The sequence below is a fragment of the Apodemus sylvaticus genome, chromosome 3 (genome assembly GCF_947179515.1).
Source record: "Apodemus sylvaticus chromosome 3, mApoSyl1.1, whole genome shotgun sequence".
Classification (NCBI taxonomy): Eukaryota; Metazoa; Chordata; class Mammalia; order Rodentia; family Muridae; genus Apodemus; species Apodemus sylvaticus.
Genome location: NC_067474.1, coordinates 109,611,760 through 109,637,778, shown reverse-complemented (window position 1 = coordinate 109,637,778; position 26,019 = coordinate 109,611,760). Strand labels below are relative to the sequence as shown.

At 42.6% G+C, this 26,019-nt stretch overlaps 1 long non-coding RNA gene across 1 annotated transcript; it reads right to left on the bottom strand.

The window, feature by feature from the left end:
• Positions 1-23,319: 23,319 nt before the first annotated feature.
• On the bottom strand, positions 23,320-25,620 carry LOC127680012 (uncharacterized). Its single transcript, XR_007976927.1, has 3 exons — positions 25,232-25,620; positions 24,866-25,030; positions 23,320-24,466 (listed from the first exon to the last, which is right to left on the bottom strand). It is a non-coding gene; the product is annotated as an uncharacterized LOC127680012 (long non-coding RNA).
• Between the last annotated feature and the right edge of the window lie 399 nt (positions 25,621-26,019).

The following is a 26,019-nucleotide window of genomic DNA, read 5'->3' as shown; positions in this document are numbered from 1 at the left end:
AGGCTGGAAGACAATTTTACAAGCCAATGGTCTTAGGAAACGAGCCGGAGTAGCCATTCTAATATCAGATAGATTGGCTTTCAACCTAAAGTCATCAAAAAAGGCACAAAAGGACACTTCTTGCTGATCAAAGGAAAAATCCACCAAGAAGAACTCTCAATTATGAACATCTATGTGCCAAATGCAGTGGCACCCTAACTCGTAAAAGAAACTTTACTAAAGCTCAAAGCATACATTGCACCTAACACAATAATTGTGGGTGACTTCAACACTCCACTGTCCTCAATGGACCAATCAGGAAAACAGAAACCTAATAGGGACACAGTAAAACTAATGGAAGCTTTGGAACAATTGGATTTGACTGATATTTATAGAACATTTCACCCTAAAAGAAAAGAAAATACCTTTTTTCTCAGCACCTCATGGTACCTTCTCCAAAATCGACCATGTAATTGGTCACAAGACAGACCTCAACAAATATAAGAAGATCGAACTAATCCCATGTCTCCTATCAGATCATTATGGAGTACCAGTGGTCTTCAATAACAACAAAAACAACAGAAAACTCACATACACATGGAGGCTGAACAATACTCTACTCAATGACACCTTGGCCAAAGAAGAAATAAAGAAAGAAATCAGAGACTTTTTAGAATTTAATGAAAATGAAGGCACAACATACCCAAATCTTTGGGACACAATGAAAGCAGTGCTAAGAGAAAGACTCATAGCCCTGAGTGCCTCCAAAAAGAAATGGAAAGAGCATACACTAGCAGCTTAATGGCACACGTGAAAGTTCTGGAACAAAAAGAAGCTAATTCACCAAGGAGGAGTAGAAGACAGGAAAGCATCAAACTCAGGGCTGAAATCAATCAAGTGGAAACAAAGAGAACCATACAAAGAATCAACGAATCCAAGAGCTGATTCTTTGAGAAAATCAACAAGACAGATAAACCCTTAGCCAGACTGACCAAAGGGCCCAGAGAAAATATCCAAATTAACAAAATTAGAAATGAAAAAGGGGTATATAACAACAGAAACTGAGGAAATTCAAAAAATCATCAGATCCTACTACAAAAGCCTATACTCAACACGACTGGAGAATCTGGAGGAAATGGGCAATTTCCTAGACAGATACCAAATACCAAAATTAAATCAGGACCAAATAGATCATCTAAATAGTCCCATAACCCCTAAAGAAATAGAAGGGGTCATAGAAAGTCTTCCAACCAAAAAAAGCACAGGACCAGATGGCTTCAGTGCAGAATTCTATCAGACCTTCAAAGAAGACCTAACACCAATACTCTTCAAACTATTCCACAAAATAGAAATGGAAGGAACACTACCCAACTCATTCTCCGAAGCCACAATTACACTGATATCAAAACCACACAAAGATCCAACAAAGAAAGAGAACTTCAGACCAATTTCCCTTATAAACATTGACGCAAAAATACTCAATAAAATTCTTGCCAACTGAATCCAAGAACACATTAAAAACGATCATCCACCATGATCAAGTAGGCTTTATCCCAGGGATGCAGGGTTGGTTCAATATACGGAAATCCATCAATGCAATCCACTACATGAACAAACCCAAAGAAAAAAACCACATGATCATTTCATTGGATGCTGAAAAAGCATTTGATAAAATTCAGTCTCCTTTCATGCTTAAAGTCTTGGAAAGAACAGGAATTCAAGGCCCATACCTAAACATAGTAAAAGCAATATACAGCAAACCGGTAGCCAACATCAAACTAAATGGAGAGAAACTTGAAGCAATCCCACTAAAATCAGGGACTAGACAAGGCTGCCCCCTCTCTCCTTATCTTTTCAATATTGTACTTAAGGTACTAGCTCGGGCAATTAGACAACATAAGGGGGTCAAAGGGATACAAATTGGAAACAAAGACGTCAAACTATCACTATCTGCAGATGATATAATACTCTACCTAAGTGACCCAAAAAACTCCACTAGAGAACTCCTGTAGCTGATAAACAACTTCAGCAAAGTGGCAGGTTATAAAATCAACTCAAGCAAATCAGTAGCCTTCCTATACTCAAAGGATAAGAAGGCTGAGAAAGAAATTAGGGAAATGACACCCTTCACAATAGCCTAAAATAGTATAAAGTACCTTGGTGTGACTCTGACCAAACAAGTGAAAGATCTGTATGACAAGAACTTCAAGACTCTGAAGAAGGAAATGTAAGAAGACCTCAGAAAATGGAAAAATCTCTCATGCTCAAGGATTGGCAGGATTAATATAGTTAAAATGGCCATTTTATCAAAAGCAATATACAGATTCAATGCAATACCCATCAAAATCCCAACTCAGTTCTTCAGAGAGTTAGAAAGAGCAATTCTCAAATTCATCTGGAATACCAAAAATCCAGGACAGCTAAAACTATTCTCAACAACAAAAGGAATGCTGGGGGAATCAGTATCCCTGACCTCAAGCAATACTACAGAGCAATAATGTTAAAAACTGCATGGTATTGGTACAGTGACAGGCAGGCGGATCAATGGAATAGGATTGAAGGTCCAGAAATGAACCCACACACGTCTGGCCACATGATCCTCGACAAAGTAGCTGAAAACATCCAGTGGAAAAATGATAGCCTTTTCAATAAATGGTGTTGGTTCAACTGGAGGTCAGCATGCAGAAGAATGCAAATTGATCCATCCTTATCTACTTGTACTAAGCTCAACTCCAAATGGATCAAGGACCTCCACATAAAGCCAGACACTCTGAAGCTAATAGCAAAGAAACTGGGGAAGACCCTTGAGGACATCGGTACAGGGGGAAAGTTCCTGAACAGAACATCAATAGCGTATGCTCTAAGATCAAGAATAGACAAATGGGACCTCATAAAATTACAAAGTTTCTGTAAAGCAAAGGGCACCATCAAAAGGACAAATCGGCAACCAACAAATTGGGAAAAGATCTTCACCAACCCTACATCAGATAGAGGGCTAATATCCAATATATATAAAGAACTCAAGAAGTTAGACCCCAGAAAGCCAAATAACCCTATTAAAAGTGAGGTACAGAGCTAAACAAAGAATTTTCACCCAAAGAACTTTGGATGGCTGAGGAGCTTCTTAAAAAATGCTAAACTTCATTAGTCATTAAGGAAATGCAAATCAAAACAACCCTAAGATTTTATCTTACACCAGTCAAAATTGCTAAAATTAAAAATTCAGGAGATAGCAGGTGTTGGTGAGGATGTGGAGAAAGAGGAACACTCCTCCACTGCTGGTGGGGTTGCAAATTGGTACAACCACTCTGGAAATCAGTCTGGCGGTTCCTCAGAAAACTGGGCATGTCACTTCTGGAAGATCCTGCTAGACCACTCCTGGGCATATACCCAGAGGATTCTCCAGCAGGTAATAAGGATACATGCTCCACTATGTTCATAGCAGCCCTATTTATAATAACCAGAAGCTGGAAAGAACCCAGGTATCCCTCAACAGAAGAATGGATATAAAAAAATGTGGTATATATACACAATGGAGTACTATTCAGCCATTAGAAACAATGAATTCATGAAATTCTTAGACAAATGGATGGAGCTGGAGAACATCATACTAAGTGAGGTAACCCAGTCTCAAAAGATTAATCATGGTATGCACTCACTAATAAGTGGATATTAGCCTAGAAAATTGGAATACCCAAAACATAATCCACACATCAAATGATGTACAAGAAGAACGGAGGAGTGTCCTGGTTCTGGAAAGACTCAGTGTAGCAGTATAGGGCAAAACCAGAACAGAGAAGTGAGAAGGGGTGGATCGAGATTATCAGAAAACCTTTCTCTTCCTGTCTGTTTTAATCCAAATGAACATCACACCTATCCATCTCTTGGAGCATTCCTTTGGCATACTGCTTTCCTAGACTTTCACAGATGAGGAGCTCTAAGGAGCACCGTTATCCAAGCATCACTGAACTGCTCCTCCCCACTTACTGACTTCCTTGGAGACAGAGACATTTGGATGGAGACCGTGGGTGGATGGGTGTTATAGGCAGTAAAATGGTGGTCCACCAAAGTTTAAATTTAAAAAGACATGAAGCCCTTATAAACTCACCATTAACCAAGCAGGCAAGGGAGCTATAAAATGTGCATGGATAAACATAAATGACCTTGAGGAGAATAAACTGTGTAAGATTTTAAAACAGAATCCAGTGGTTTCTCCTTATAAAAAGACAGGCACGTGAAATGTCACATAAAGTTTAAGATAATAAAGATATAATTTAGAAGTCAGATGGGTGCAAACAGAAAACACAAGTTAGTTAAATGGTGCACAGAGCAGACTTAATGTGGAGGGAGGGTAAGAATAATAACTTCATAATGAGAAAATGTGTAATTGTAAACGAGGATATAATTGTGAGAAGCTCATTAATGCTAAAATATGCAAAACTTTTAAAACAGTGAGAAAATGATCATTTCAATAGTCACCTTTTCTGTACTTAATTTTTAAGAAAACAGAACAAATAAAATGTCTAAAAATAAGATTTTAATGAACTCTCTATGCTAAGAAAGAATAATAATAAAAAAGCAATATATAGACGGTTAATTAATTTAAGTTCAGAAATTGAATATACAGTAACTTTCCTTATAATTCCAAACACTATTTTTGAAATAAGAATACTACAAATAATGTAAAAAAACCATAATTTTTCAAAACAAAAGATAATTATGGCTCAGCTCGATTTTTTGTGAAGTTTGTGAAAATTCTAAATAAAACTAGTGAATTTAAAGTTACATAGTAGGTTAACATACTACAAAAGATAGTATAACAGTTGGACTTATTCTTAGGAAGGCAGTGCTTCTAATGTCATTTAAATAAATAAAGAGAAAAAGATACAAAGATGACTTGAACACATAATAAAATTATAAAAATCTGTCCTGCGAACTTTTAGAGCACATCACATAACCGTGGTTGGTGAAATAGTATAACCTCAGTATAAGAAACACAAGCAGAAGAATGGAATTCAACATAGCCAAGAAATGAGCCACATTTTTCATTCCAGTAGAGCAATTGATAGCAATTAATCACAAATCAACGGGGAGAAAAAGAAGAGAGAGGTTGGATCAGGAAGGAATTAAAAGCCAGCTCTGTATGTGTGTTATAGGCTGAGGAAGGAATCCTCTAAGTTTAAGTTTCAAAGGTAGAAGTGCGGGGGAGGGGGGTGGGAGGGGGTGGGGGCTGTGGGGGTGGGGAGGTGGTGCAGGCTTTTTTGAGAAAGGAAAGTGTCTGTAAAAGAGCAAGCAGCAGCCCGCAAAGTGTGGGCAAGACCCTAATGAAGTTTGTAAGGATTGTTACTTGTTCAAAACTATTTCAAGATGGCAGCAGGTAAGCCTGGTACAGACTCAATGTGTGAACATGCCTGAGAGCAGGTATGTAACCTAATGTAAGTAGGAACAGGGCTTTTATGGAATTCATACCGAAGAGTGAGATGAGATCAATTTGCCATCACTGTTTTTAGATAGGGTCTCACTGGATAGATCAAGCATCCTTTGGACTGATTATCCTCCTGCCTCAGCTTTCTGAGACTTGCAGGATGTGTTACCATACTTGGCTTGAATTACATTATTTCTTAGACTCTGAGATGCTACTATTTAAGATGTGCCTCTGATTTGATAATCTTTACTTTGAAGAAGAAAAATTACATCAGATACACATATCCATGGTCAGAGCTATCATCAGTGTGTGCCTTTGAATTTAAGGTTAAGTGATCTAAGATAGGATACCTACCCCTACACAGTAAACAGTACAGTTGACAAGATAAAACTAGATAAAAAAGAAAAGAAAGGGGTTCACCTTGTTTAGAGATTCCTTTAGTATTCACCATTAGGCACCCTATGTTCTAGGTACACAGCAGTGCTGGGAACTGCAACCCAGGCCTACCTCTACTCTCTCTCTCTCTCTCTCTCTCTCTCTCTCTCTCTCTCTCTCTCTCTCTCTCTCTCTCTTTCTGTGTGTGCCTGGAAAGGCCCATAGCTCACAGGTAAGGACTGCTGCTTCCAAACCACGTGTAATGAACCCCATCCTTGGAATAAAGTCCAAGTTCTTGGAATATGAGTGATCACATCAGCTTGTCAAAATACCCATGGTCAAAGGCCAGCTTCTACTCCTTAACCTGATAGTTTTGTATCAAGACCACAGGCTTCAATGCCATGAGGATATCAAATTTCTATAACATGTCTCCACTCTCACTGAGTCTTTCTGCACTTAGCTCAGCAAGAATTCAAGAAGGTTGTACACTGACACCAAGACACGGACCAGACTTGGAGTGTCTCCAGTCTGCATGCTTCTAAACCCTTGATTTCTAATAATTTCAGAGTGGATAGGAACAAAAAAATTATCAAAAAGTTTTAGAAAGCTTTTCTAATAGGGGTCATGCAAGTAGCCATATTTTAAGTGCTTTCTATGGGAAAGGCACTACTGATGATTAGGAAGAACATTAACTGTTTCTTTTGACTGGAGAAACAGGTACTGGAGAGGCTGGACAGTACATCCTTAGTTCTTTTTGCACTTGGTCTTACACATGTATTACTTACACTCACACAGATATGTCATGTGTTGAGACACTGCAGGCCAGGATTAAGGGAAAAGGCACTACTGCCACGAGAAAATGCAGGGGAACTAGAAGTTAGGCTGTCCTGGTGTACTACTCCAGCATCTATATGATCAGGACAGTGTTTCTAAATGTGTCAGCCCAAATTTCCATTCTCTAGGTACACTATAACTCATGGTGTTTTCTTTGGATTTGGGATGGTTTGCTAGGTAATCAAATGAGGTTCTTCCATCCGCCTGTGGCCTCTGAAATAACAGCAGAGGGAAAAGTTCTGATGTGACCAGCAGGGGACTAGACAGTCTCAAAGTCTATAATGAAGACCAGCTGGGAGACAGAAGGGATGCTTGGCCTTGAAAAAAAAAAAGGAATTCAGAACAACAATAGAGCTGCCTTCATTTCAAAACAACCCTTATACACTGAGCACCAGACTCTTCTGGGTGGTCCCATGGAGGTTTTGGCCACCAGAGTCTGCCAAAGAAAGAAGGGCCAGCTTGACAACGATGAGCAGCCATGCTGTTTTGAGCCCATGTCCACTTGCCAGGAAGCCTGTAGCCAGTGACAGGAGCACAAGATCAAAGACTGGGATGGGTGGTCTCTTGTCTATTCAGAGCATCCTTTACGGTTCTAAAACCCATCAAGGAACTTTCTCTGTATGAGAAGACTCCTATCTTACGTTCAGTTGGGCATGTAAGCTGCAGCCTGGGAGATATCAGTCAGTTAATCAGAGCTGCTAAAAAATGGCAGTTTGAGTATTGAGAGTGGCCCACATATCCCTCTCATGTTTCTATCTAAGGCTAGATATACTGGGCATCTTCACAGGATTATTCTAATTTGTAAAGATGGAGCATGGGGTTGGAGCAAGGAAGAATAAACGCATTGCTTACTTCAGCAAAGAATCAACACATGGTGACGTTGATACTGGAGCTTCAAGCCCATCCTGTGATTCCACATCTCAATCTCTTCCACCATCAGTATCTGTCTATCCTATTCTAAGTCCCAGGTGTCCGTAACAATCCCTGCCCCCAACACTTAAGATGCTTGTGGAAGAAGTAACAAGGTATTGGATAATAGTTTTCGTAGGTGTCATCTTCTCTTTGCAGTTTCCATATTCGTCTTTCCTCCCACTTCCATCTTCCCTTCCTTCCTTCCTTCCTTCCTTCCTTCCCACTTCCTTCCATCCTCCCTCCCTCCCTTTCTTCCTTTCTTTCGTCCTTCCTTCCCTCCTTCTTCTTTCCTTCCTGGCTTTCACCTCTTCCTCCTTTCACACAGATCTTCTTTTCTTCTTTAAGGTTTACTGAAAAAAATTATGTTCTCAATATTATAATAGCTGATAGGGCAAGGCAAATGATACTCTGCCTTCAAGAACTGCTTGCCTAGTCAAATTAATAGCAAAGAGCAAAAGAATGAAGGAAGAATGGTCAACAAACTTGAATAAAAATCTTCCAAATAAAGCACAAAAATTATCATGAAACTTTATGAAAAAGTGTTCAACATCAGACAGACAGAAATTAAAATCAATATGAACACTTTATACCATAGGGTTGATTTTATGAAAAAAATAAAACAGAAAAATGTTGGTAAAAGTATAAAGAAAGTGGACTCTTTGGCAAGTGTTAGTGAGAATGAAGTACACAGCAGACACTGCAGAAAGCACTGTGAGAATTTACAGTTATGGAGACAAGAACTGCAGTGTATAATTATAGACATGAAGCTGCCACCTCATAAAGACACTGCTCTCCCATGTTCACCTCACAAAGACAGTGCATTCAGTGTTTACCTCATAAAGACACTATACTCCAAAGTTTACTTATAAAGACACTAAACTCCTATGTGTACCTCATAAAGATAATGTACTCCCATGTGTACCTCAAAGACATGACACTGGACTCCCCTGTTTACCTCACAATGACACTCCACTCACTTGTTTGCCTCTTAAAGACACTGTGCTCAATGTTTACCTCATAAAGATACTGCACTCCAATTTTTACCTCATAAAGACACTACACTCCCAAGTTTACCTCATAAAGACACTGAACTCTCAATGTTTACCTCATAAAGACACTGCATTCCAATGTTTAGCTCATAAAGACACTGGACTCCAAAGTTTACCTCATAAAGACACTATACTCCCATGTTTACCTCAAAAAGACACTGCATTCACATGTTTGCCACCACCCCTTAAAGACACTACACTCCTATATTCAACTCAAAAAGATGTTTTTACCACTACTTCATGAAGACACACTTATGTTCACACAATCTCAGAAAGACACTGCACTTTCACACTCCTTCCCAGTATGTCCATCGGCCTGGGTTAAATTTAGTTGCCACTCTGAGATATCTGCTTCCACTGTGAATTTAGAAATCTCTGAACCTGTGGGCCTTACTATGAAACATTTCCTGCCTATCTTTTAGATCTACAGTTTTTGCACCAAGAGTTTTAGAGCTGCCCTGTGCTTTTGGGCCTTACCTTGGATTGGCTTGAGCCCTTTACTTGGGTTTACAACTTGTTCCATGACTCATGGAACTTCCAGAATGCCTGTGGGCTTTACCCTTGTCAGATCCAGTCCTCATTTTTGGTGACCAGCTTCTGATGAATGAGTTGTAGAACTCTCTTCACTTATGGGCTTTATTCTGGAACAGCTTGTACTTACTACCTGGGTCCACAGTTTCACAGCGTTCTCCCTAAAATGGTCTGTAGTTCTTATCCTTCAGGAGTGCAAGTTTTTGAAGGTCAGAGTCAACATATCAGTTCATCACATTTACGAGGTAACATGGGAACACACTGTATTTGTAAGGTGGTAGTAAACAGGAAAGTACAGTGCCTTTATGAGGTAAACATGGGAGCACAGTGTCATGTCTTTGAGGTAAACATGGAGAACAGCATCTTCATGAGATGAACGTGAAAGTACAGTGTTTTTATGAAGTAAATATGGGAATGCAGTGTTTTTGTGAGGTAAACATGGGAGTGCAGTGTCTTTATGAGGTAAACACTGGACATCAATGGCCACGAGGCTGCAGTAAACATGATAGCATAGTATCAAATGATACAACATAGCCAAAACATATGGTGTCTTACTTAGGATTTTATTGTTGTGAAGATACACCATGATCATGGCCACTCTTATAAAAGAAAACACCTAACTGGGGATGGCTTATAGTTCAGAAGTTTAGTCCATTATCATCATGGTGGGAAGCATGGCAAGACATACTAAACAGATGTGGTGCTAGAGAGGTAGCTGAGATTTCTACATCTAGACCAACGGGAAGAGAGAGTGACACTGGAGACCACACCTACTCCAATAAGACCACAACTTCCCAATACTGCCACTCTCTATGAGCCTATGGGGGTCATTTTCATTTGAACCACCACAGTGAGACTGTCTAGGGATTTCCTTTACAACATGGCTAAAGCTATGAAAACTGTATTGTATTAGGTACTCTTTTTGAGTAAACACATTTTAGCTGTTCTTGTGACAAGAGTAACTATGCAACAGTAATCGCCTTCACTATAGTAACCGTTTTACTATCTAAATGTATCCCCAAATTGTGCTGTAAACATCAAATAAATGCAACGTATTTTATGCCAAATAAAACTGAAAACTACAAAGTATGTCAAGAGTAGAAATATAGAAACCTGTACAGCAGAGGCTGCTCAGAGGTGGGAGCCATCCTCCCAGAGCAAGTGTCTTCTGAAGCTATCTGAGAGGAATAGTGGTAGGTCTCTAGACTGAAAGTGGTTTTTCAGAATCCCAGAGAAAGAGGGGATATTGACTAAACCATGGTGATTTGGAAGAGCACGGTTTGCTTGAAGTGCATCAGAGAGGCTCTAAGAAGTTCAGACTGAGGAGATATTGTTATGGGGCTTTACAACATGAACTCTTTATCAGAGTACAGAATGTGTAAGGGGAGGGGCCTGGTTATTCTCCCTCGTCTTCTCCGTGGTTTGGAACCATTCTCAATGGGTTTTCTACCTCTGCTCTGTGTCCACATCTTCTAGACTGCCTAGAACTGATATTTAAATAAAAGATGGTAGGTGGAGGGGGCCCTTTGGCTTCTTTCATGCACTATCCTGTCTCCACACACCTCTCTGCCGCTCTCCCTGGCAACCCACCTCTTCCCTCCTTCAGCTCCCACTGATGTCCAAGGTCTGTATTTCTTTGTCTTGATTCTTCATTCCTAGAGCTGACATGGCTTCTGGCTGTTCTCTTTTCCAGGCCTCTCAACATCCCTTACCCTTCTCCAACCTCTCTGTGTGGTCTGTTAAATCTTTTGGATTTACTCCTCTTTTGGACCACTGAGTTGAATCCTGCTATCATTCATGGGGCACAAGGCTAGATGGAAAGGCATTGGGGGTAATCGAAGCAGAGGTAGCAGGGTAAAGAAGAGAAAGCTGAATGAATTGCCCTTCCCCCAGGCAAGAAAGTCCTTGCTTGTAGCCTGCTCTATATCTCAGAAAATACATGGTTCGGAGTGATTTCTGACATGGTTCGTGAGGTCAACAACATGGAGAGCTCAGAAGGATATGTGGGTCTCAGAAACTCATGATACCAGCCTTGAAAAGCCAGTTTCAGGACACCCATGGAGCATCAGGGCCTATTTGGAAATGATGGTGAATTCAAAGATCTGGTCCCAGGTTCACCAAGAGCCTAGTGCACAAAGCTTAGAGGTAAGGCGCATAAACAACAAAGATATGCACTGAAGTTTCTTCATGCTCATCCTACTGGTTTTGTGTTCATAATTATTAGTAAATGACCCAAGATCTTGCAGAAGTCTCTGTTCAGAAGCCTCCTGCCTTGTACCTTGATTAATTGCCTCAACCTCAAAGACATGCAGATTTGTTTTTCAAACCCACAATTTTTCCTGGTGTTCCATTTAGTCATTCCTATTTTTCACCACCAGATTGTTTGCTGGGGAAAAGCACAAAAACAGCAACAGATGTCTTTGGTGGGGGGGTTGCAAAACTCACTGGTTAAGATAACACTTTCAATTAAAGAAATTATATCATTCAAATACCATATGCCTTCAAGCCCTCAACTTCAAAAATCACCTGCTTTCAAAAACTGTTTGAAGAGTTTTAAACACCAGCCAGCTACACTGAGACTCTAAATAGGTCCTTAGTGTCTGTCCTTGGGGTTCAGAATAGTTCTATTCAAAAATCTGGGCAAGGTAGGAACCCCTAATATGTCCTCAAAGACCTAGATAAATTCACAATTTCTCAGCCTTTGCAATGTGCACACACACACATACACACACACACACACACACACACACACACACACACCTGCATGTATACAGCCTGCATTGTTTATATACATAAACACCTGGCCCATTTTAGGCACTTAACAAATAACTGTGCATCAGTTACTTCCCTTCTTCCCATCTCTCTGTGTCTTCTATAGCAAATCAGTTTTGGGAAAGACTTCTCTCTCAAACAATCTGGTGGTGAAAAATAGGAATGACTAAATGGAACACCAGGAAAAATTGTGGGTTTGAAAAACAAATCTGCATGTCTTTGAGGTTGAGGCAATTAATCAAGGTACAAGGCAGGAGGCTTCTGAACAGAGACTTCTGCGAGATCTTGGGTCATTTACTAATAATTATGAACACAAAACCAGTAGGATGAGCACGAAGAAACTTCAGTGCATATCTTTGTTGTTTATGTGCCTTACCTCTAAGCTTTGTGCACTAGGCTCTTGGTGAACCTGGGACCAGATCTTTGAATTCACCATCATTTCCAAATAGGCCCTGTGAAGCACTGAGCACACAAAGATGATTGAGCAGATTTCCCATCCTCAGGATACTCACCAGTCTAGAGAAGGAAAGGCCAAGTGAGAGAAGACTTATGACCCCGGGAAGTATAGAGCTTCCTACATAAGGGAGGCAGCCCCCATCCCCTTGGTAGTCCTTTCTTTGCACAGTGCCAAAAGCTCAATAGACATTCAATATATGTTGAATAGAATATTGTGTGAATAACACATGCCTCAAACAAGCAAGCACCATGCCTCAGACACACATGGAAAGCTCTGTTGAAGCTCTGAATGGAAGTGAGCAGAAAAGGACCCCATGTGCAGACACTGGCGCTGACAGGGGCAGGTAGAGGGACAAGGCCTAGGCTGGAGGATGCAGGTGCACCAAAGCTCACAGGTATGGTTTTATGAAGTGACTGCTGCAAACAAGAGCAAGATGACCTGGCCATCCCTGCAAGAACAAGAGAGGCATTCAACCCAAGGAGGAACTCCCCATTGTGGAGGTCCTTCAAGATCTACTTTGAAGATGCGCCATATATCTTTGGAGCACACCTGTAGGCTGTCAAATTAAAGTAGCATCGAATCCAGGTCAACTCCGATGTGTTGTGTGCTCATCACACCCTGTTCTGTGAAGTGAACACTTGCTGCAGTGGGCTGTAGGCACATACAGAGCTTGGAGAATCGGGAAGGGGGGGATGGAGGGCGGGCGTCCGGTGAGGCACCCGTGCTCCTGGATCCTTCTCTTGAAGGATTCACCCGCTTTTGTGGCTCTTTCACTTCCATGGCTGCACCCTCTTCTCCCTCAGGCCTACACATGGTGTCAGCTCCTTTCTGCCCTTTGCTGCTTTTCCTACTAATAATAACTCCTCAAATTACCCTGCTAGAGTGCTTGAGACTCTTATGTAAAATATCTAGCATATGCCAAATGTATTCTCAGGTGATTCCCATAAGTTTTGGGGGTTTATAGTATAATCTTCCCAAAGAGTCAGGTAAATGATACCTCTCCATTTAAAAAAAAAAACTAACAAACAAGCAAACAAACAAACGACCTGAAGTTATACAATAAGTCAAGGCTATCATCCACAAGTTGAAATCCCCTACCTAGAATACCTCCCATCACATGATAGCTCATTGACTGAATGCTAAGGTCTGATACAAGGTGTTAAAGGCATATAAGTTTAGACAAGAAGGTTAAAAATAACCATAAATCAAAATTTAAAAGTAAAGGCAAAAAATAGCCCTAACCTTCTTACTGACCACTTCTCTAACTTTGAGAATCTAATCTCTTCCTATGGAAATAGATTTCTAATTCCTAATTCCAATTTCTAATCTATAAGATGGTTTTAGGAACTAAACAAGATAAGACACCCAGGAGACATTGGGCACACTTCATCATTTCACCAGTGATAGGTTTACTTTACATATTCTCAGACTCAATAATGTAGTCTTTTCTTCTCATAAGTTATGGCTCCAAAGCTCACATGCATACTAACACATACATGTCATCATTGCTAAACGTTAGCTGTCAATGTTTGAAGCTGCCTATTTGGCCTATTGCTGTCTCCTTCACTTGTCTGCTGCATAGGTTCACCATTAGAATCTGTGCACATGAAAGGGGTGGGCCAAAAATGACACTGAAGGAAAAAGATATCTATGACAGCCATCATGTGCCAGGTACTTTCATATCCCCTAGGGAAGGACTTCCTAAGCATTTCCCTTACATCTGAGATTTTATGTGCCCTTAGGTATAAAGGTATATAAAATGGGCATATGTATCAAATATTTACTGATACTATGTCATAAAAAATTGAAAACTGGAAACAATTCTTTGTTATACAGATGACGTCGCTGTTTATTAAAGGCAACTTTAGTTACTACTTTTTATTGAATGTGCTTGGTTACTCTCACATAAATATGTAAGCCTTATTGAATATTTCCAGAGTTGACTGATACCTTAATTTTGTAATCATAATGCTGAGAATGAAACTTCCCACAAAGAAATAGGTCAAAGTGCCAGAAGTATTTCATTTCAGAAATTATTGGAAATTCTGTACTAAGCCAAAGCCAAAATCAGTGTAATCATTTTTTTTATGAAACTAAAGTATGCAACACAAGCAGCAATTTTTAAAATAAAACACTCTAATACAGTTCAATCCAGAGATGTACTAACTTAATACTTAAGTGCTGGGAAATGGTGATAGAAAAATATCATAATTTTTTTCATAATTAAGCCAGTATGTTTCTCTAAGATCAGAAAACTTGGTAAGCACAGTAAGGAAAAGCTCTGCTATTCCCAGCATGCAGTAGTCGTGAACCTGGTCTCAGGCGTTTCGGTTCGTGTCTGCTCCACTGCTTGACTGCGTGCATGGGGCAAAGTGGGCATGTGTTCTCATTACAAAGCTACAGTAAAGCTATACAAAGGAAGCAGGTGAGTGTGCTGGAAACACCTCTGGTTCATTACACCCTTGATTTTCAATTACGGTTTTGATCACTGCATACAGAAACCTTTTACTCTTGCCAAATGTTCCCGACCCCCGTTACACAACACAGGGTAAGAAGCTAGGGCCTAGGAGGTTAATTTTCATTTCAGTATATGCAACACATAGGCAACATTCCAGTTTTCACAGCAAACTGGGTGAGGGTAAAAAAAAAAAAGTGCCTGGTTCAAAGCCACACAACTAGTACAGCTAATGATGAACCACAGGACTCCCAGTACCCACATCTTCCTCAGCTCTCCTAGTGCCCTGCTGCTGAGTGTCGGCCAGGCCACCTCCTGCCCATCTTTCACTTTATATTTGCTTTCCTTCCCAGAGCTCAAACCTCAACAGAAAGCAGCAAACCAACCATCCCAAGACGAAGGCCGGTTGCCCATGGAGGAGCAAGCTGCAGGGTCTCTACTTGGTTTGCCAGATCTTTTCATTGTTTCTATGGGGACTGGGAAAACTCTGTCAATGGAATTCCAACAACAAACGTGACAGTGACAAAGCAGAGAGAAAGTGAGGACAATGGAAGGAAATGGAGAAAGATTCCTGAGCCAGTGTAAGGTTGCAGGAGTCTACTTCCGGGAATGCAGTTCTGGGACAAAGGCTACGGATGCTGAGAGGTCCACACTTTGTAAGTACATTCCAGAGTGTGTGTGTGTGTGTGTGTGTGTGTGTGTGTGTGTGTGATCAAGAGAGTTGCCCACTTTGTGTTTTGAGACATTGGCCTGTATCTCACCAATTCCACTAGATTAGCTAGCCAGAAGGCCTCAGCAACCCTCCTGTCTCTGCCCTTTTCCCCAGGACTGGGACTATATGCTGCTTTTTAAACATGGCTTCTGAGGATTGAGCTCAGGTCTTCACACTTGCCGGATAATCATTTACTGACTGAGCCATGTCCAGAGGACTTCTGTTGTTGTCTGTTTCCTATTTCTCTGATGAGGTTTTGGGAGTTGGCTATAAACCCTTCTCCTACTGTTCCATGCACATAGCATTCCACTTTCCAGTCCCAGCTAACGGATCGGGTGTCGCCGCACCTTAACAGCCTACCTTTGAGATTTCAGGGGAAAGACGTGTGCCAGAAGAAAGCGAGTTCTATTGTAGAAATGCTTCATCTTCAGGCCAACTCCACGAGAGCCTGAGTGGAGAGCACGGGAGGGAATGGGACAGAGACTGAATCTGATCCTAGGTGACCAGGGAGCCTTGGCCAGGCTGAGGAAATGAGGCCACATGAAGGCAGTGCTGGAAGAGTCCTGGCTACGAGAGACTCGGGTGTCTTGCCGATTGGCCGGCCATACCACCCTGAACCCCCTGACCTCTTCTGACTCCAGTGTCTTCTGCAATGTACTGGAGACAGTAATACCCTGCTTCTCAAAGGTGTTGTGACAAGTCAAAAAGCTCTCTATATCACGGTTTAGCATCCAGGGTTGGTCTCTTTGGGCCATGGTTGGTGTACAATAACAGGTGTGGTATCCTGCTCCTCTCACAGCTTTCTAAGGAAGGGAAGAAGCCTTCCTGTAAGCACATGTTTCCAATCTTACCATGCTGAGGCCCTGGGACCCACGCTGTGCTCAGATGGTAAGATATTACAATTAAACCTCACAATTCTCTTCAACTTCATGTGCCCCTTACTCTATTATTAAGTCTTGAAAAAGAGAATCACTACAAGTGAAGCAGAGGGGAGAGAAAGATGGAGAAGAGGAAGCCAGCGTGGAACAGGATCAGTCAATCTAGCTGAAGGTCCTGGCAAACCAATTGCATCCAAAGACTCTTCTCAAAGGACTGAACAACAAAATGAACCAGCCAATAGTAGTAATGCAACCAGGCAGACAGAGAGGGATTGGTGCCCTGCATAGCCTAGGAAAAAATACATACATACATATATGTGTGTGTATACATATATGTATATATATTAATTTATGCAGTAGATATTTTTGAACACCATCTACAAGGCAGATGCCATGCTCAGTAGATCTGGCTGCAGATATTGGCACTCTGGGTCTGGATGGTGCTGAAGGGCTGAAGGGATCCCAGGTTTCCTAGGACTTCTCTTGTCATTAGTCTGAAATCAACAATTTGGCTGTCTCACCTGTAAAATGCAAATAAGACTCACCACCAGGGCTTATAATGTCTCAACTATCACTCACATATTTATTTAGAGAAGAGAATGTGTACTGGTGAGGTAGATACAAAAAGGAACCCATGGGTGCTTGTGAAGAACTGTTCAGTTGAAGCCTCAGCACCAGGATTCCCGGCGTTGTGTGGCCCACGACCACACAAGCTTCCACATCTCACCACACATCCAGGCAGCTCACCAACCCACATCGCACAGCTAGCTCAGTCCACCCTCCAAGGAGAACACGGAAGGCACTTGTGGGGACCTTCCTCAGCCCTGGCAGCTTTTCCTACTTTCTTCCAGACACATCCAGTTTTCTGCCTCAGAGACGCACACAGTCTGCCTCCTTTCCAGAATGCCAAACCCCACTGAATGCAGCCGAGCCCTTTGACCACTCCAGTGGCCAGACTTCTGAGGCTGTTTTCAGGGGACAGAATGGCTGAAGGCAGAATAAGAGGGTGGTCTGGGGCCTGGGTGGGAAGAGCCTATGGAGGAAGGGAGGGCTGGAAGAGGGACAGACAATTGTTTCTGGGTGGAATTTTCCAGACAGGGCCACGGTCAGAGAACAAATGTGTTTTCTGAATCCTCACTGTAATTGTTTCTGACCTTTACTAAGATGAGCCAAAGGACTCCCCCATGCCCTTCCAATCCCCCAACCCCTCAGCCCCCCAGCCCCTCTTTACAAAACTGTTTTCCTGGCTTTTCAAAAATGAAGTTTGGCAAGGCCTGATGGCCAGACTGTGGGCTGTGGAAAAACAATGCTTCTCCTTATGGCCCCGAGTGGAGCCTTTGCAATTAATCCATTGATCTCAGTAGAAAACCCTATTGTATCAGGGCCCACCAGGAGAAAGCTGCATCCTGCCTCAACGGCCCTGCACAGAATGCTCATTGAAGTCAGCCCCAAATTGATGGCAGGATGTAGCCCCCACCGGCTCGGAATTAAAGAGAGTCCAGAACATAATGACAGTAGGGCAGTGAGAGCCGAGAGAAGTGGGCTGCAGGAGGGGCAGGGGAGTGGCCCCCCGAGAGCTGTGACAGGATCAACTTGTGTCCAGTGCTCTGTCACAGCTTCCCCAGCCCTCGGCTCTGAGTACCCTCCACAGCCTCAGACCCTTAGCTAGTGCTTTTTTAGCCTTTTTTTTAAAATGCTGCTACTGTGCTCCTGTTAAAACTGCCAATAAGAACACAAAATGGAATGTACACAACACTATCTGAGAAACAGCCCTACCTTCTTTACCCCCTCTTCAAGTTTTTCCTCAGCCTCAGGAAGCTAAGATGGGCAGCGTGGAGGCCTGTTCTGTTCTTCCTGGAGCGTGCATGTACTGAGCTAGCAGTGAAAATGGTTGAGCTTAGAGGAAAAACAATCCTAATCTTGTATGTGGGAAAATGTGACTCTTGCAGCATCTATGGTGTCCTTAAAATAGGAGTGGTGACTTTGACCTCACAAGAACACCAATTAGATGTCACCACCACCCCCATATCATGCTCTCATATCTCCCTGTACTTGGAGGGCAAAGGTGATTCCTTTGCAAATTAGGCATTCTACAAATAGTGCCTTCCCTCCCTACATTTGAAAGCACTAAGACTAAAAACGTGCATGTCTGGGTTTATCATTGGGTTAGAACTCCACAGGAAACTGTGGGATAGTCTAGTGACCACTTATTCACCCCAGTCAAATGTTACAAAGTGATATTCAATGAAAATAAACTAGTAGCTGAGGGGGGGGGAGACTCTTCTTCTAAACTCTAAAAAGAATGGCATCCAGAAAATCAAATGTTTCTCAAAGAATCAACAATATTTTTGATGATGGAAGAATGAATAATCAAACATATGGATTACATTTCCGTAAACTGTGTAGCACCTAAGATCCCAGAGGGAAGGGGGTGCTTGTAAAAAATGTTTTTCATGTTTTATTAAAACCTCAAGTTTCTGAGAACTAATTTATGACTAACACACTGACATACATCCACTCACATGCTGGGGGGGGGGGGTGGAGGGAAAGGGAGGGGGAGGAGAAGAGAGAAAAGGAAGAGAAGAGAGAGAGGGGGGGAGGCAGAGAGCGAGGAAAGGAGAGAGAGGGAGGGAGAGAGAAAGGGAGAGAGAGGCAGAGAGGGACAGAGAGACCCTGTCCAACTGTCAAAGAACAGACTTGAAAAAGGTTTTTCTCCTCAAAGCGGCTTCCTTGCTCTGGCCAGCCCCAGTTCCTCAGCGCGCACTCAGTCCTTAGAAATTCAGGAAGCACAGAGAATGTGGCTCTCCAGCTCTGCTCGCATCCCTAGCGTGGAAGCCGGAACTCTGCACTCTGTTTCAGTAGGCGAAACTGTCCGTGTCTCACAGAGAATCTGAGAGTCCGATGGAGCAAGGCATGTGAAAGCACCGCAACTGCTCAGTGCAGCGCCTCTAACTTCCAGATTGCTGTGCAGCCCACATACTCATTCACACCGTGCTGTGTGTTTCCAGGCAGACAACTAAGCCACTCTGTGCCCCGTGGCTCATTTGAAGGTGGGATGGTGAGATGCTAACAGTACCCGTGTCACACAGTGGAAATCACAATGAAATCAATAAAGAACTATAAGCTACTCAACAGCAACCGTGCCAGAATTTACCGTGAATGGAAATGGACGAGAAAAGAAACAAGGAATAGAGGAAGGGAGGGGAGAAACTGCACATCCGGGAACTAGGGTGGTGCTGGGGTCGATGCTCAGTCCTTGATGTGGACTCTCCAGTTTTCCCAGAGACATTTTCGAAAATGCAAGCATTCAGTTCAGGGTGCACTTACAGCACTGTATACACATACTGTATACAGGACCATACATTGAGGGGTCAATGCTCATGCGCAGGAAAACCTCTGACATCCTGGAAGGAGGTGTGGGGGTGCCGATGAACAGAGAAGAGGCAGGTGGATTTCTGAGTTCGAGGCCAGCCTGGTCTGCAGAATGAGTTCCAGGACAGCCAGGGCTACACAGAGAAACCCTGTCTCAGAAAGCAAAACAAACAAACAAACAAACAAGCAAACAAACAAAACAGAGAGGGACTAGGGAAATTGAAGCAAGGGGCCCGGAGCAGCCTTGGCCCTAGGCAGACAGTGTGCGACCTTGGACGCAGCATTCACCATGAAGTTTGAAAGAATTCTGACAGTGACAATAAGGTTATTGTGGGGGAAATGAAACGCTGTGTGTAAAGCACCACCTTAGTCCACTCTGCACTCCACATCTGGTCCAGAGCCGCCCAACTGCTGCTCTCTGAGCAGACAGGAACTGCCGATTAATGAAAAGGGGAAATCAGTAGGCTGCTTCCTCTGCTCAGTTAAAAAAGAGGATTTTTGTGGAGACCACACTGCACTCACTCATCCCAAGTGCATTTCCTCTCCCTGTGACATTGACAGTTGCCAGCAGCCAACAGTGGCCCAATGACTAATTCTTCCTCCGGCAGCAAGAAACCAGACCTGGCCATTCAGTTCCCCCTTTCAATGCCCTGATTCCCACTGGATCCAGCTTCTCTGAGACCCGGAGGAAATTTTCAGCTCTGGCTGCATACATTAGCCACTAGAGGAGACTGGAGAAAGCAAGAGACTATAAGCTCTCTTCCTGATCCTGGCAGAAACCAAAAGAAAGAGGCAGGGAGTAAATGTACCATCCATCCAAATGCTGCAGCTGGAAGTCCTGGCCAAGAGGGTGGTGTGTGGGAGAGGTGGGCGGTTCCTGGGCTGCCTCCCCGGGATCGGGACAGCTCAGCATGAGTCAGTCCCCTCTACTCCAAGCATCTTCTGGCTAGCCCCTTCATGAGGGAGACTCTCTTTCCTGAAGGGGCTCAGGCACATTAGTGAAAGGGTAGTGTGTCACTTATGACACACACTGTGGTCGAAGCACCTGGCTACACACGACAGAGCTCTGGTAGATAGACAAGGACCAGGCACCAGGTCTGTGCCCAAGGCTGGATGCACTAAGTTTCCACACTGAAACAGATAAGGGCTATTATCACTCAACCAAAGCCCACCAGCGCCCATCACCATCCTGAATAGGAGCTGGTTCTAAAACCCTTCGCTGAAGACATTAAGCATGATGCACTCTCAAATGAACAGTAAGCCAGCCACAGTACTAAGCAATCAATTGCTCCCCTGCTTATCTCTGCTTTCCCACTGCAAAATGCGGACAGCATCCACATCAGTTATGGGCTCTTTTGAGAAACACAGCAAAAGTCTGGATGAGTGGTTGCAGCCACTGGTAGCTGGTGCCCTCGCTCAAGTGAATTACCTCACCTTTGCTCATACAGAAACACTAATTACATGCAGTGGTCTACAGGAGAAAAAGACCGAAAAGGACCAGGGGTGCTTGTTGGGAAGGAGGGGTTCAGCAGAAGGGGGCAAGGATATAGAAGAATAATGTGGGGTATAATCAAGCCTACTACTTATTCAAAGCATATATATGTAAAAAGCATATATATGTAAAAAGCACATGTTTGTGTGTATGTAAAGTTGTGACACAATCTATCATCCTCTTACAAAAATCATTTAGAATCCAGTTTGACTCTTAGCTCTGCCTCTGGTTCACTGTGTTTACTGGCACTGGGCCAGTTTCTTGATATCTCAGAGTCCTAGCTCTACTTCTAATTTGCTGTGCAAACTGGAGCCTATTTCTTAGCCTCTCAGAGCTTCAGTTGCATCACATTATGAGGATCATAAAATAAATTCAGTCTCCAAGTTTTATGACAAAGACCACATGATAACAAGCCTGCTTCCTTATTTTAAAATCCAAGAAAATAATATACATGTTCTCATCATGAAGAGTAAAGAACATTTAAAAGTTGCCCAATAAGCTGGGTCTGGTGACAGAGGTCTGTTATCACAGCTCCTTGGGAGGGGAACACAGGAGAGTGACATGATTAACAAGGTCTTGGGTTACAGAGTGAGTTCAAGGGTAATCTCAACAACAACAACAAAAGGTTAAAAGTGAGTTGTGGATGCAGTTCAGTGGTAGAGAGCCCTTGTTTATCACGTATAAAACCCAGTACAGGAAAAGAAGAAGAAAAGGAGGAAAAGGAGGAGGAAGAAGAGGAGGAGGAGGAAGAGGAGGAGGGTGAGGAAGAAGGAAAGTTTGATACAGTAGTTCAGTCATGGATATTATTATTAATAGCCATTACACAAACAGCAACTGATGGAATTTAAAAGTAAATGGTGTTTTGACTATAATTAAAATTTTCTTCGGTACAGGCTAATCTCACTTTGTCTCTGACTTCTTTCTCATGAGATCAGCCTATGCTGGAATTCACCCTTAGACAATGGACTCAGAGTCTCAGGATGTTCATCCATATCCCAAAGGTGCAGAGGTTGTGTTCTTGCTGCTGATGACAGCACCGCAATCTGCCTACAGAGCCACATTTTGAGCTGCAGGATGTGAATGTAGTCGCTTGTTGTGGCCCCAGTGGTTCCCTCCTGCTCACCAGAGTCTCCAGTTTACTGAGTGATAGAAAGTGGGTCCTGTTTACTGGTGCCATGGGGATCTAAAAAAATATTCATAGATCTCCACTCCACAACTGTATAGCTTAGTTCAAGATGTAGAATTCCCCTTACCATATCTCCATCTTCTCACCGGAAAGCCATTACTAACATCAATAAAGTAGCACTGGCTATGTCAGAAATAGATACATGGAACACTCTCAGCCATAGTCAGCCATAGCTGCAAGTCCCCATTGTAAGCTCCAATGTCACTAACACTGCTGCCAATTACAGTGAACACCTTCCCCTGATGGACCATGGTTGTTCCATAGTAAAAACTGGGAGCATGTCCAGAAAGAGTCTCTATCACCATAAGCTAACATGGGAAGAAGCTAGCATGGAAGAAGTATGTGTCTCCAATGCCTACAGATTAAGAACCAAGGCTCCTCCCTGCGTGCAAATCTAGCAAACAGAGGAAGACCAAGACTAAAGTCAGACCACAGACTTTAAATTCTACCAGGAGGCTCTTGGGAAAGCATAAATTGAAGATGGCATCTTGGACAAGGAGATGAGAGCCCTTAGACTAGGCTCACAGAGCTTGGTGAAATGGGCATTCATCTCCTCTACAGATGTGGGCAGCATGTGGATCATCCTGCCAGTGTCCTACATACCAGAGTGGAGATTGAGATGGGTGGAAGGGCTAGGTGATGGGGAGGAGTGGGGATCTCCCAATGGAAAGAAGAACATCAAAGGTGCTCCGTTTAAAGGCCAGAACTGAGCAGATATGGCCCATGCCTGCACTCTGAGCACTTGGGGTGGGATGGGGGGCAGTGAGGCAAGAAGGTCAAGAGTTTCAGATCACTCTGGGCTATAAGAATTCAACCTGCCTTCTAAGAAACAAGATCTCCTTCTTAGAGACACTGAAGGTGCTTATCCAAGGGGGAGGTGCTGTCAACTCTACACATTTTATTTATGCTGTTTTCCACTTTGACTCCAGACACTGTGAATGTTTTGTTGTGTAGATTTTTTTTTGTTTGCTTTAAAAAAGAGAGAGAGAGAGAAAATACAATCTTATTTTGTAGCCAAGGCTGGCCTAGAACTCAGTAGTTAGCTCAGGCTGCTCAGACTCACAACAGTCCTCCTGCATCTGCCTCCCCGGTGCTGGGACTACAGCAGGTGCTCCCACACCTGACTCCTCTGACTACGTTTGATCAGTTATTTTTGTGAAAGTCTTTGTCATCCAGGAACTTCACCTATCCAAAAACCTTGGTGACAATGATAATCTCATCATATACTTATACTGAACTCTACTAATTATGCCTTAGCTTTTCCTTAGCAAGCGAGCAGATAGTAAGTGGATGAATACTCATTTCCTTTGCTTGGCTTGCCAACCAGTGCCATCAGCTCCTGCACAGCAGAAGTTCTGACTGTACCTATTTTATACATGGAAAAGCTTGGATCAGAGAAGAAAGGGACTTTCTATAGCAGCAGAGATAGTCACCACTACTGCAGTATACAGGAATTGTTTACTGCTAAATTCATGGGCCAACAGAGCTGGCATCAACTTAGCCTTGAAAACAGTGCTCTGGGCCCCCTTTAATACTGGGCTTGCCCCTCAATATTTGGGATGGTTTACTGAGCATTCACAGGGTCCACGGTGTGCTGCCTGCTTCATCTCATAGTCCTCATGAGAAAATATGAATCATAAATACTGTGTTCAGGCCTCTATGATGACAAGAAACCAGAGTCCGAAGAGCAAGACATGTGGCCATGTTTCCCCTGCTGTTAAGAAGGAACTGAGACTGAGACCCAGGGCTTCTGAGGCTGAAGCATCTTCGTTACAAATGCAGGGCTGTGAGTGGCCACATACATCTCAAATGGCATCCATGAACATGGGATATCCTGAAATGACAGTCCATGAGGACCGTGCATGGAGGAAAAGGACTTTCAGAGGAAACAATCTGCATCCAGGTCATCAGCAGCAGCATGCAGTGTGGACAATCAAGTGTTGGGTTGACAGATGAGGTGTCTAAGCAGACAGTGTTTTCCTCTCAAGATGTACACAGTGACAAGCCAGAGATCATCCCTGGGCCTTAGTGTTCTTACTGTAAAAAGAAAGAACCAAGAGGAATAACTTCTGACTTCTCAAATTGCTTCAAACCCAAATTGTCCATGACTCATCTAGAGTATTGGTAAGTGCTTTTCTTCTTTTAAGTCTAGACAGAGATTTTCTATTAGATCTTACTGTGTATTGTTTTTACAAGATTTGCCTACGCCCACATTATCAGTCTTATTTCTTCCCAAGGGAAATTTCAAAAGGTTTCTAAATTGATAGCCAATGCTATATTAAATTAAAAAAAGAACAAAAAACAGTGGTACTAACTGTTCTTCCACCCTGCCTTCAAAAGAAGCAAGCAAACAAACAAACAAAAGAAACCTGATCTAATCACAGCTCTTACTTTTGGGGAGAGGTTCAGAGACCTGGATCAGCCCCATTTTCTCACCTGACTTCCTGCAGGGCTTTGGTTTTGGAGTTGAAGTTGTTCTGCTTCTGGGACAGTTGGGCCATGGAATCACAGAGAGAGAGAGAATCCATCTTCAACCTCAGTTTCCTTCTCTGTCAGTGAGGATTCTCAGAGTGCTTACTCTAGCTACTTCAGAGTGCTAGTCTGCAGATAAAAACAGGGGATGTCTGAGAATGGCATGTTCCATTCAAGTGGAGGTAAAGATGATCATATCGTTTATCAAGGTTCTACATTGAGTTAGTATGAGAGAGAAAGAGAGAGAGAGAGAGAGAGAGAGAGAGAGAGAGAGAGAGAAAGAGAGAGAGAGAGAGAGAAGTTATAAGGAATCAGCACATGTGACATTACCACAGACTCAGGAAAGTCCCAGGATTTACAAGATGAGTCAGCAGTTGAAAACTTGGAAGAGTCTATGATTTAGTTCTGATCCATATCTGAAGTCCAAACTACAGAAGAGTGGATATTGTGGTTCCAGTCCACAGCTGGTTGGCCTGAGATCCCAGGAAGAGTCATTGATACACTATGAATGTGAACATAAAAACCAAACAAAGCCCCCAAAGGCTGATAGTTTTATTCAAAGCTAGAATTTTTTTTCTTCCTCCCCTTTCTGTCCTGGTCAGCTCTTCAACTGACTGGAGAAGAATTAGTCACATTAGAGAAGATAATGTACTTAACCCAGTCTGCCAAATAACCAGTGGCTCTCATCTAGAAATAGTATCTTAGAAACACTAAAAAGAAAAAAGTCTAAAGTTTAGTCAAGTTGACACATAATTGTAACAATGTAACAATTACAAAGATTAAACCATAAACTTAATAGAAAGCCAAACTTTTTGCCTATTCTCTGCAGTGCCCCCCATATCTAGCACACAGTAGGGCCTCAGAGCAAACTGAATAAATGAATTAACAAGGAGGAAGAGATAGAGAAGGAAGACAAAAGCTTAAAGCCAGAGGAAGAAAACATACTATGTACCACTGTGCTAGGCACACTTTCTTTAGTTATTCAATCAATAATTGCACATTAAACTCTGAAGCAGTTGGATAAGTTAGGTATTGTTCTCATTTTCTAGGTAAGGAATTTGAAACCACTCTATAACTTTGTAAGCATCTTTTGCTCACTCCTTACAACGTGCAATTAG